The sequence below is a fragment of the Ailuropoda melanoleuca genome, chromosome 4 (genome assembly GCF_002007445.2).
Source record: "Ailuropoda melanoleuca isolate Jingjing chromosome 4, ASM200744v2, whole genome shotgun sequence".
In the NCBI taxonomy this organism is placed as follows: Eukaryota; Metazoa; Chordata; class Mammalia; order Carnivora; family Ursidae; genus Ailuropoda; species Ailuropoda melanoleuca.
Window position 1 is genome coordinate 124,891,447 of NC_048221.1, and position 9,672 is coordinate 124,901,118.

Genomic DNA, 9,672 nt, shown 5'->3' on the forward strand with positions numbered 1-9,672 from the left:
ATCCCCAAGACATCAGATTATCAGTCACTCTCGAGTCTCCACATCCCTTCCCGTTGACCTTGCCCGATGTTTCCCACCAAGATGCTCATGTGACTCTAGCGGCCGGACGGGGGTCTGCATGCTGGTTCTACCATATTCTGCCTGGGTGCCGGTGGGTTCATTTCCTTGGCCTCAGGTTTCTAACCTGAAGCTAAAAACTGGAAAGGCCCCAAATGTCCTTCAACAGGTGAATGGTTAAACTGTGGCACATCTGTACCGTGGAATTATGTTGGGTGAAAAAAGCCAATCCCAAAAGGTTTGACTCCAATTATATAACATCAGTGAAATGAGAAAACTGTAGAAATGGAGAACGGATTCATATTGCCTGGGGTTGGGGAGAGGCACAGGGGAGGTGGCTGTGACTATAAAGGGGGATGGACATGTTCTGTACCTCGATTGTGTCAATGTCAATATCCTGGTCGTGATATGACATTTAAGTGTTGAGAGAATTTATCACGGTCTGGGATGGGGGACTGGTAAAGGGTACAGAGAATTTCTCTGCAGTTCTTACAACTGCACGTGAATCTAAAGTTATCTCCAAAAAACGGTGCCTGGCCGGCTCGGTCGGTTGAGTTGGTAGATATCGTTGTCAGTATCAACGTGGCTCTTGATCTCTGAGTTGAGAGTTCAAGCCCCATGTTGGGCATAGAGCTTACTTAAAAAAAAAAATGATCTCCAAAAAGTTTAATTAAAAAGATACCCCTTTCATTGAGTTGCAAGGAACTCAAATCCTGGAAGGCACATTACTAATAAAAGAATATGAATGAGAAAAATCACTGCTTTTTACTCACGAACATGTTTGTATCTGACACACACCACAGGCTTCCAGGCTTTTATCTTGATATTGAATTACCTGCCCCACAGAGAACCAGGTGGGCTGTGGGGTTGCTCAGCATCTCCCCTGAGCCCATGAGACCCGATTCAGCAGGGGGCAGCTCCTTTCCTCTTCCCTTTGCAGGAGCAATGAAAGGGGGGGTGGTGGGCAGACTTGGGTGAGGGAAGGCTACTGCAGAGTCAGGAAAGTTCCGTAAGGCAGGGTCACTGAGTCTGAGGGTGCAGGCTGGCAGCAGGGGGAGAGGGATTGAGGAGAAGTGACCATGGGATCACGATCTTGCCCTCCCTGTGCCTTCCTGAATATTTCCCTCTCAGCCCTGATGCCCTCACCTACCAAATCCCAACCACTTTGAGCTCTGGCTCAGGTCTGTTTTCTGAGACCCTCATCCCAGCCTCAATCTCTGCTTATTTGAGCTCCATAATTTACATTTTATTTTCATTTTCTTTTTACAGAGAGAGAGAAGGGAGAGGGGACAGGCAGAGGGAGAGACAGAGAATCCTCAAGCAGACTTCTCACTGAGCTCAGAGCCCGACGTGGGGCTCGATCGCATGACCGTGAGACCATGACCCGAGCCGAAATCAAGAGTTGGACGCTTAACTGACTGAGCCACCTGTGCCCCTGAGCTCCACAGTTTAGCTCATGATTCACTGGCTAACGTTGCCTGGATAGTGTCACGTGATAACGCCTCACAGAGAGAAAGCCTTGCACCAGGCTCCTTGGCACAATGCTAGGCGTAGAATACACATACAGAAATAATTGTTGGCTTCTATCACAGTCAAAGGGATGACCCCCTTGATTTATGGAGTGGTCATAAAAATCAAGGAGAAAGAGATTCACAGCCTGATGGAAAAAGGGACAAAAATAAATGGATAGGGGCGCCTGGGTGGCACAGCGGTTAAGCGTCTGCCTTCGGCCCAGGGCGTGATCCCGGCATTATGGGATCGAGCCCCACATCAGGCTCCTCTGCTATGAGCCTGCTTCTTCCTCTCCCACTCCCCCTGCTTGTGTTCCCTCTCGCTGGCTGTCTCTATCTCTGTCGAATAAATAAATAAAATCTTAAAAAAAAAAAAACTGAAAAGTCAATTTAAAAAATAAATAAATAAATGGATAGTTTTCAGTTTATAAATGCAAATGGCCCTTAAACCTGTGAAAAGATGGTCGACCTCCTCAAAAAGGAAGAAATGCAAAACAAAGTGTGTGGTGAGAGATGGCTGCTCACCTATCAGATGGGCAAACATCCAAGAGTTTAACAACATTTTCAACCAGGAACATACTTTTTCATGCATATTCCTGGTGGGAAGGCAAAATGCTGCAACCCCAGGGGTAATTTTTTGAAAATTTTATTTAAAAGCAATCTTAAACTTACAGAAAAGATGCAAATCCAGTAAAAGAACTTCATTTTCTCTAAACTTTTTAAAAGATTTTATGTATTGACACATTTATTTAGAGCGTGAGCGGGGGAAGGAGCAGAGGGAGAGGGAAAGAGAATCGAGAGCAGACTCATGTGGGGTTCAAGCTCATGATCTTGAGATCGTGACCCTGAGATCATGACCTGAGCCAAAATCAAGAGTGAGCTGCTTGACGGACTGGGCCTCCCCCCATCCCAAGTGCCCCTTCTCTAAGCTTTTTATGATTGTGTCAACATGAAGCCCAACCACTTCCAAGAAACTTTAGTATTGGATATATTTCTTTCCAATAAGGACATTCTCTTTCACAATTATAGCATAAATATGAAAATCAGGAAAGTAACACTGACCCATTACTACCATCTACCCTCAGACCCCATTCAGCTTTCTCCTATTATTCCAATAACGTCCTTTAGAGCAAAAAGATTTGATCCTGGGGCGCCTGGGTGGCTCAGTCGTTAAGCGTCTGCCTTCGGCTCAGGGCGTGACCCAGAGTTCTGGGATCAAGCCCCGCATTGGGCTCCCTGCCCCACTGGGAGCCTGCTTCTTCCTCTCCCACTCCCCCTGCTTGTGTTCCCTCTCTCGCTGGCTGTCTCTCTCTCTCTGTCAAATGAATAAATAAAATCTTAAAAAAAAAATTTGATCCAGAATCACATATTTAATTGTCACGTGTTCAGTTTCCTTTGATCTGAAACAGTCCTCAATCTGTCATTGACTTTCATGACCTTGATAGTCTTGAAAAATACAGGTCAGTTATTTTGTAGAGTATCCCTTGGTTTGGGTTTACTATGGTCTGGTGTTTGTGTCCCCTCAAAATTCCTATGTTGAAACCTAATGCCCAAGGCGATGGCATTAGGAGGTAGGGCTTTGGAAGGCTCTGCCCTCATGATTGGGATCAATGCCCACAGAAAAGAGACCCCAGGGTGCTAGCTTGTCCCTTCCACCGTGTGAGGACACAGAGAAAACATGGCCGTCTATGAGCCAGGAAGTCCTCATTGGACATCAAATCTGCTGCTGTGATGATCTTGGACTTTTCAGACCCCAGAACTGTGAGAAGTAAATGTTTGTCGTTCATAAGCCACCAGCCTATGGTACTTGGTCATAGAAGCCCAATGGATTAAGATAGGGTTTGTCTGATGTCTCCTCAAGATTAGATTCGGATGGGGCGCCTGGATGGCTCAGTCATTAAGCGTCTGCCTTCGGCTCAGGGTGTGATCCCGGCGTTATGGGATCGAGCCCCACATCAGGCTCTTCCGTTGGGAGCCTGCTTCTTCCTCTCCCACTCCCCCTGCTTGTGTTCCCTCTCTCTCTGGCTGTCTCTATCTCTGTCAAATAAATAAATAAAATCTTAAAAAAAAAAAGATTAGATCCAGTGATGCATCTTGGACTGGAATATCATAGAAATGATGTTGTGTCATCACAGCATCCTGTTGGATGGCATGCCATTTCAATCTGGCTCATTACTGATGATGTTAACTTTAATCACTTGATGAAAGGGACGTGTTTCAGGTTTTTCCATTGTAAAGTTACTCTTTTCCCCTTTGTAATTAGTCAGTATTTTGTTGGGAAGTATTTTGAGACTATATAAACACCCTGTTCCTCATTTAACTGGCAATTTGTTCATCTATTTCTAGCAGTGGGGACTCCTAGATTCCTATTTTATTTGTTGGGTTATAATCTGTTGGTATCATCTTGATTCTGATGCTCAAAATGTTCCATATTTTGCCAGTGGGAGCCTCTCCCCTGCATCCCGTTATTCTTTGAGCACTTCCTTACTTTTCAGTGTGATGTGTTCTGGGCTCATCTTGCTCCTTGCTTGACCCCACTCTGGAATCTGCCATTCCTCCAAGAAGGTTCTGTTCCTTTTAGTAAAGAATGGTATTTAGAAACTAAGATCTGGGCATGAGGTGTGCTCATTGCTGTGGAGGTCTCGTTGCTCATAGGCGCTCTCCATGGACAGAAAAAGAGACCCAGACAGACATGTATATATACACACGCATATTGTACATCTATATTTTTATACCCGTCGAAGCACAGTGTGCAGCTCATGCTGGAGTGAGAAATAGAGGCTGAGGTGTCTCCTGGAGGGAGGGGCTGACCCAGTGTCTAGAAATGGGGGAGGTTCACGGCAGTTGCTGTGGGAATGGTCCACCCAGCCCTTTGGGCCTTTGGGGGGCTGGTTGCTGGTCCACGGAGTTCCCAGAGAATGGGCTGACTGGCAGCTAGCTGAGGCTTTACAGAAGTGACATCAAATCCCCAGCCCTAGGGATGGCTCATGCTCTGAAGGCATCCCTGGGAAGGCATGACCATGCCAGAAGGAAGCCAGCTCTCCCCAAAGGAGACTTCCCTGTAGGCCCTCAGGCCCAGCCGCGGAGGACAATGAACTGGGGAGATTCTCTCGGGACCAGGACCTGGATCCCCTGTGGAGAGGTGAGCCCTGGCAGCCCAGCCGGCAGGGTGTGGTGTAGGCCGTGGGCTGGCAACCCCTGAGCGTCCTCCCCTTCTCCCCTTTTGCGAAGTCAGTCCTTACTGCGGACAATCTGTTTTCTCTCTGCCGTTAGAGATTCGGTGTTTGGGGTGGTTACATTTAGAATTGAGCCACCGTGATAGATAAGAAGCCACATCCACCTCATTGAGAGAAATGCACATTACTCAGAGATCCTGATTTTAGAGCTGGTCATGACTTGGATCGTCTTCCTTTGGGAAGGAGATCAAGTGCATTTTTAGTTGTAGATGGCGTGGGTTCTTCATTTTAGTAAGAACATCTTAAAAATATCTTTTTTTATTGAGGTGAAATTCCCCTAACATTAATCATGTAAAAATGTACAATTCGGGGCGGGTAGCAACCTTGCAATGTTGTGCAACCACCGTCTCCATCAGGTAGCCAGCGCGTTTCGAAAGCGCGTCTGCGAGGAAAGAAGGTACGCGTGGGGGCTGGGCAGCGGGGGGGGGGGTGCGGTGTGTCCGGCCAGCACCCAGCACCCCTTGCTCGGGGGGGGGACAGCTCTGCTCCTGCTCCGCGGGTGCTGGCTGCGTCTGTGTGCACCAGGGCCGCCTCCGCGCTCACTCGCGGGCGTGGGCGTGTGACTCACGCTGTCCTGCTGGTTGTAGAACCCGGTTCACGGCGGGCTTGTGACCCAGGCCGGAACAACTGAAGTGACCCTTGGAACTTTTCTGCTGGGGAGGGCCCCTTGAGTGAGGGTGACAACGAAACACAAAACAGTACAATTACGTGTCTCGGACCTTGAGGCTCGAGGTGGGGGAGGGGTCGTTGCCAAAGGCCGCGGTGCTTCATGTCCTAGAAGCACGAGGCACTTCCTGAGGGGAAAGAAAACAACGTTCTTCCCCTGGGATTGCTAACTGGCAGGAGGTAGCCCGCGACTGCTGGCCGCCATCTTGGAGTCGGCCTCAAGGAGGAGACAAGGTGCCGCCACAGTGGGGAGCAGACGAGCGTGATGGCGACAGTGAGCTCGGGAGCTAGCCTTTGAGTCCCCAGATGTACCTGTTCCTCAGTTCCCAACCCTGGGGCTTCCCAATTGTCTCAACCCTAAAGTACTGAATCCCTTTGTTTAAAATCTGGTTTAGGCTGGGATTCTGTCCCATGTGACTGAGAGTCTTGACGAATATAACAAGCCACATGGAAGGTAGGTGGAAGTAGCACCATTTGCTATAGATGAGGAACCTGCGTGGATAGTGGTCCCTGATGCAGCTCTCCTGGTGGGTGTGACAAGCCGTGGATATTAAGATGACCCAAGTGGTGAGTCACTGTGGGGTTGCAATCACCGAGCCGGGCGGTAGGTGAGCCAGGTCTGGACACCAGGGAGGGGGTGCAGCAAAGGTAGGTGGGATGGCTTCAGAAGCTGACTGATGGAGGGGACAGAAGGTCTAGCAGAGTGCGGGGGCCAAGGGTAGAGTCTCATCTGAGTCAGAAGTGTGGGAACGGAGCCTTCCGCTGGAGTCCCCGGTGGAAGATGTTAGAGGAACATGCTGTTGGTGAAGGAGTTGAGAGGCCCCGGTGGTAGTCAGTGGTGCTGGCTGCTAAATATGCCTGGTTCTCCCTGCTTTGCGGTCTGTGGTAGTGTTTACCTCCCCGGTCCCGGTAGTTGAATGGAGCTGTGTGGCTGGTTCCAGCCAATGAGGGACGCGTGGCCATGTCGGTGTGATACCCTCCAGTGCTCTCCTTGCGATGGTGGCTCTCCTATCAGCCAGGGTCCCAGAATATGCCATGAGCTCTACCCCTCGGCAGACGTGCCACAGACATGGAATAGGAGCAAGAGAAGAAACTTCACCTTTTTTTAGAATAGATTTAATAGATTTAATTTATAGTTGCGCCATGCTCGATTTTTTGTATTGTGGTAAAATCGGCATAACATAAAATTGCCACCTTAACCGTTTCGAAGTGTAGAGTTCAGAGGCAGTAAGTACACTCTCATAGTGTGCAGCCATTGCCACATCCACCTCCAGAACTCTTTTCATCTTTCCACACTGAAGCTCTGTACCCACCAAACACGAGCTTCCCACTCCTCACGCCCACCCCGCACACCCCAGTCCCTGGCAGCTGCCATTCTGCTTCGTCTCTATGAATTTGACTACTCTAGGTACCTCACGTAGGTGGAATCACACAACATTTGTCCTTTTGTGTCTGACTTATTTCACTTAGCAGAGTGTCTTCAGGGTTGATCCATGTTGTGGCAGCTTTCAGAATGTCCTTCCCCTTTAAGGCTGAATAATATTCCATGGGACATATAGGCCATAGGACATTGTATTTATCTGTTCATCTATTCATGAACATCTGGGTGGTCTTCACCTTTTGGCTACTGCAAACAATACTGCTATGAACACTGGGGTACAAGTAGAGACTGTGAGAGTCTCTGCTTTCGGTTCCTTCGGGTCTATACGTAGAAGTGGAATTGCTGGATCGTATGGTAATTCTATGTTTAATTTTTGTGAGGAGACACCATACTGTCTTCCGCAAAACTTTTGTGATTTTAAGTCATGAAAATTTGGGGTTGTTTGCAATATTGAAGGATAACCCTAGACTATCCTGATACTGCCCCTTGCTCCGGATAATCGAGGATCAACCAGGATTCTGGTCAGGCCACAGTGGACCGGACAGAAGTGAGGGGGTCTAGGAGCCCGAAGGCTAAATCAGTCGGAGTCAGACCCAGTGTGGTGTGTGGGGAGGAGGGCCCAGTAGAGTTAGCCAGCACTGAGATGCCTCTTCTCGGGACCACCTGGAGGGGCCACATCAGGGCCAGGTTCCAGAACCAAAACTGTAGCCATATGGTTGCTTCTTGCTGGACACAGACCCCCTTTAACATGGTCAACTTGGGCCTCTTGACCCCAGCAACACAGATATCCAAGGTCACACACATTTTGGGCTCCCAGTGACTTCATCATAAATAGTTCTACTCAATAGAAACTTACCTTTGCTCTTCTTGACCTGAGAATCTCAGCTTGTGGAGAGCAACTATAATGTTTTAAAAGTGTGAGGTGGTGATGTCAGGGTCCGATGCACCAGGTTTTGAATCCTGGTTCTGTGACTTCCCCAACTGTGTGGCTTTGACTAAGCCTCAGTTTCTTCCTCTGTAGAGTGAGGATAATATAAACTACCACATAGGTTCGGCAAGGACTAAGGGAAACGTGCTGAGTCCAGTGCCTGGCGCACAGGAGGCACTCAGGAAACAGTCGCTGCTATTTGGGGGCAGTATTATATAAGCCCTTGAGGAAGGGAGAGGCATGGCGCTATCTTTCTGAACATGGCCTTTCCCTTAGCCATGCTTTAGAGTATTTGCGGGTGCCTGTCTTGATGTGGAAAGCAAAGCGGCAAGGAACCTGCAATGCACGCATTCATTCAATAGATGTTTATTGAGAACCTACTGGGCGTCAAGTGCCAAGCTACAGATGTGGTTCTTGTCCTCAAGGGAGAAACAGCACGAGTCTCTGGAACTGGACAGGTGAATCCACGGATAGCAGGGCCTGTCATCAGCGGCATGGGGTGACCACTTGAGTGAGGCTGACACTGAAAAAGGCCAGGACGATTGTGTGGAGAGTGGCCTCTGACCTTGAGGCTGGGGAGTGGGGAAGACTGTTGGATGTGGGAGCGTTCCTTCCAGAAGGAAAACTTCTCGGACGAAAGTTGGGTTCCATGTCTCAAAGAGTTAGGTAACTCTGTTCCTGTGCCCTCAAAGGGGTGAAGCTGGTGGGGGAGAAGGGAAAAGTAGGACTGGTTTCAGCATTGAGGGCCTGAGTATCCATCTTTGGGATCCCCCATCCACAAGTGGGATGATGGGTGCCTGGGGAATGGAGCACTCCATGTCCTGGGTCAGAGAGCTCAGGGCACTGCCATGTGGCTGAAGTGCTAGGAGGATTGGGGGTACACGGTAGGAGAGGCTGGTGGAGGTATGGGCAGAAGTGGAGAGCCAGGCTGGGGGGATCAGGGGGCCCAGCACCAAGCCCGAGAGGTAGCAGTCGGGAAAGTGATGAGCAGAGGGTGGCTGTGCTGACAGAAGTAGACAGAGATGCCCCAAGTCAGAAACCTGGAGCCCGTAGAACTCTCTGGGAAATGAGAACAACCCCCGCGGGAAAGGGGTGAGTAAGCGTGAGGGTGGAGTGTAGGTGTGCAGAATCTTCGAGCTGGAAGGGATCTTCAATGTCATTTAGTTCAACCTCCCACCCCATGAAGTCTTTCAGTCTTCCACTGTCCAACTGAGGGCACTCAACTCTACTTGGACACTTCAAGGTACGGGGAGCTCACTCCCTCTAAGGGGACTCATCCTATAGAAGTGCCCAAGCCTCCAGGACGGCCTGGTTGGACCTGGCGCTTCGACCTTGGTCCTGTTGAGTGGGCTGGCCTCCACTCGGCGGCTGCACCTGGCGGGGGTGGCAGGTCGGCTGGGGATTGTGGTGCGGATGGGCCGGCGCTGCTGTCCCCAGCCCCAGTGCTGAGGCAGGCAGAGTGCAGTGGGCTCTGGTGGAGGTCGGGAGAACTGCAGGGTGAAGGCCGCCGGGGGCTCCGCGGGCTGCTGGGGGGAGGCACTTGACACCGGCCCGGGGAGAGGAGGGGCCGCTGTCCCTGCGGTCAGTGCTGGATGCGGGGACCCAGCGCAGAGGCAGCGCCAGGTAGCGGGGCACCCCGCGGGGGGTGGGGGAGGGCTGCAGCAAGGCCCCCGGCGGAGTGGTCCGGAGCGCGGCCGCGGAGGGGTGCCCAGGCCCAGCTCAGGGTCTGGGCACTGCGGGGTCCGGCCCTCCGTCTCGCAGCGTGCTTAGACCCCCGGCGGGGCCGCAGAGGCCGGGAAGTCGGGCCGAGGGCGCTAGGACCGGCCGCGAACCCAGGCCGCTACCGCCGCGGCGCCCCGGGGCCCCCCAGTCGGCGCTGCCTCCCGGGCCGGG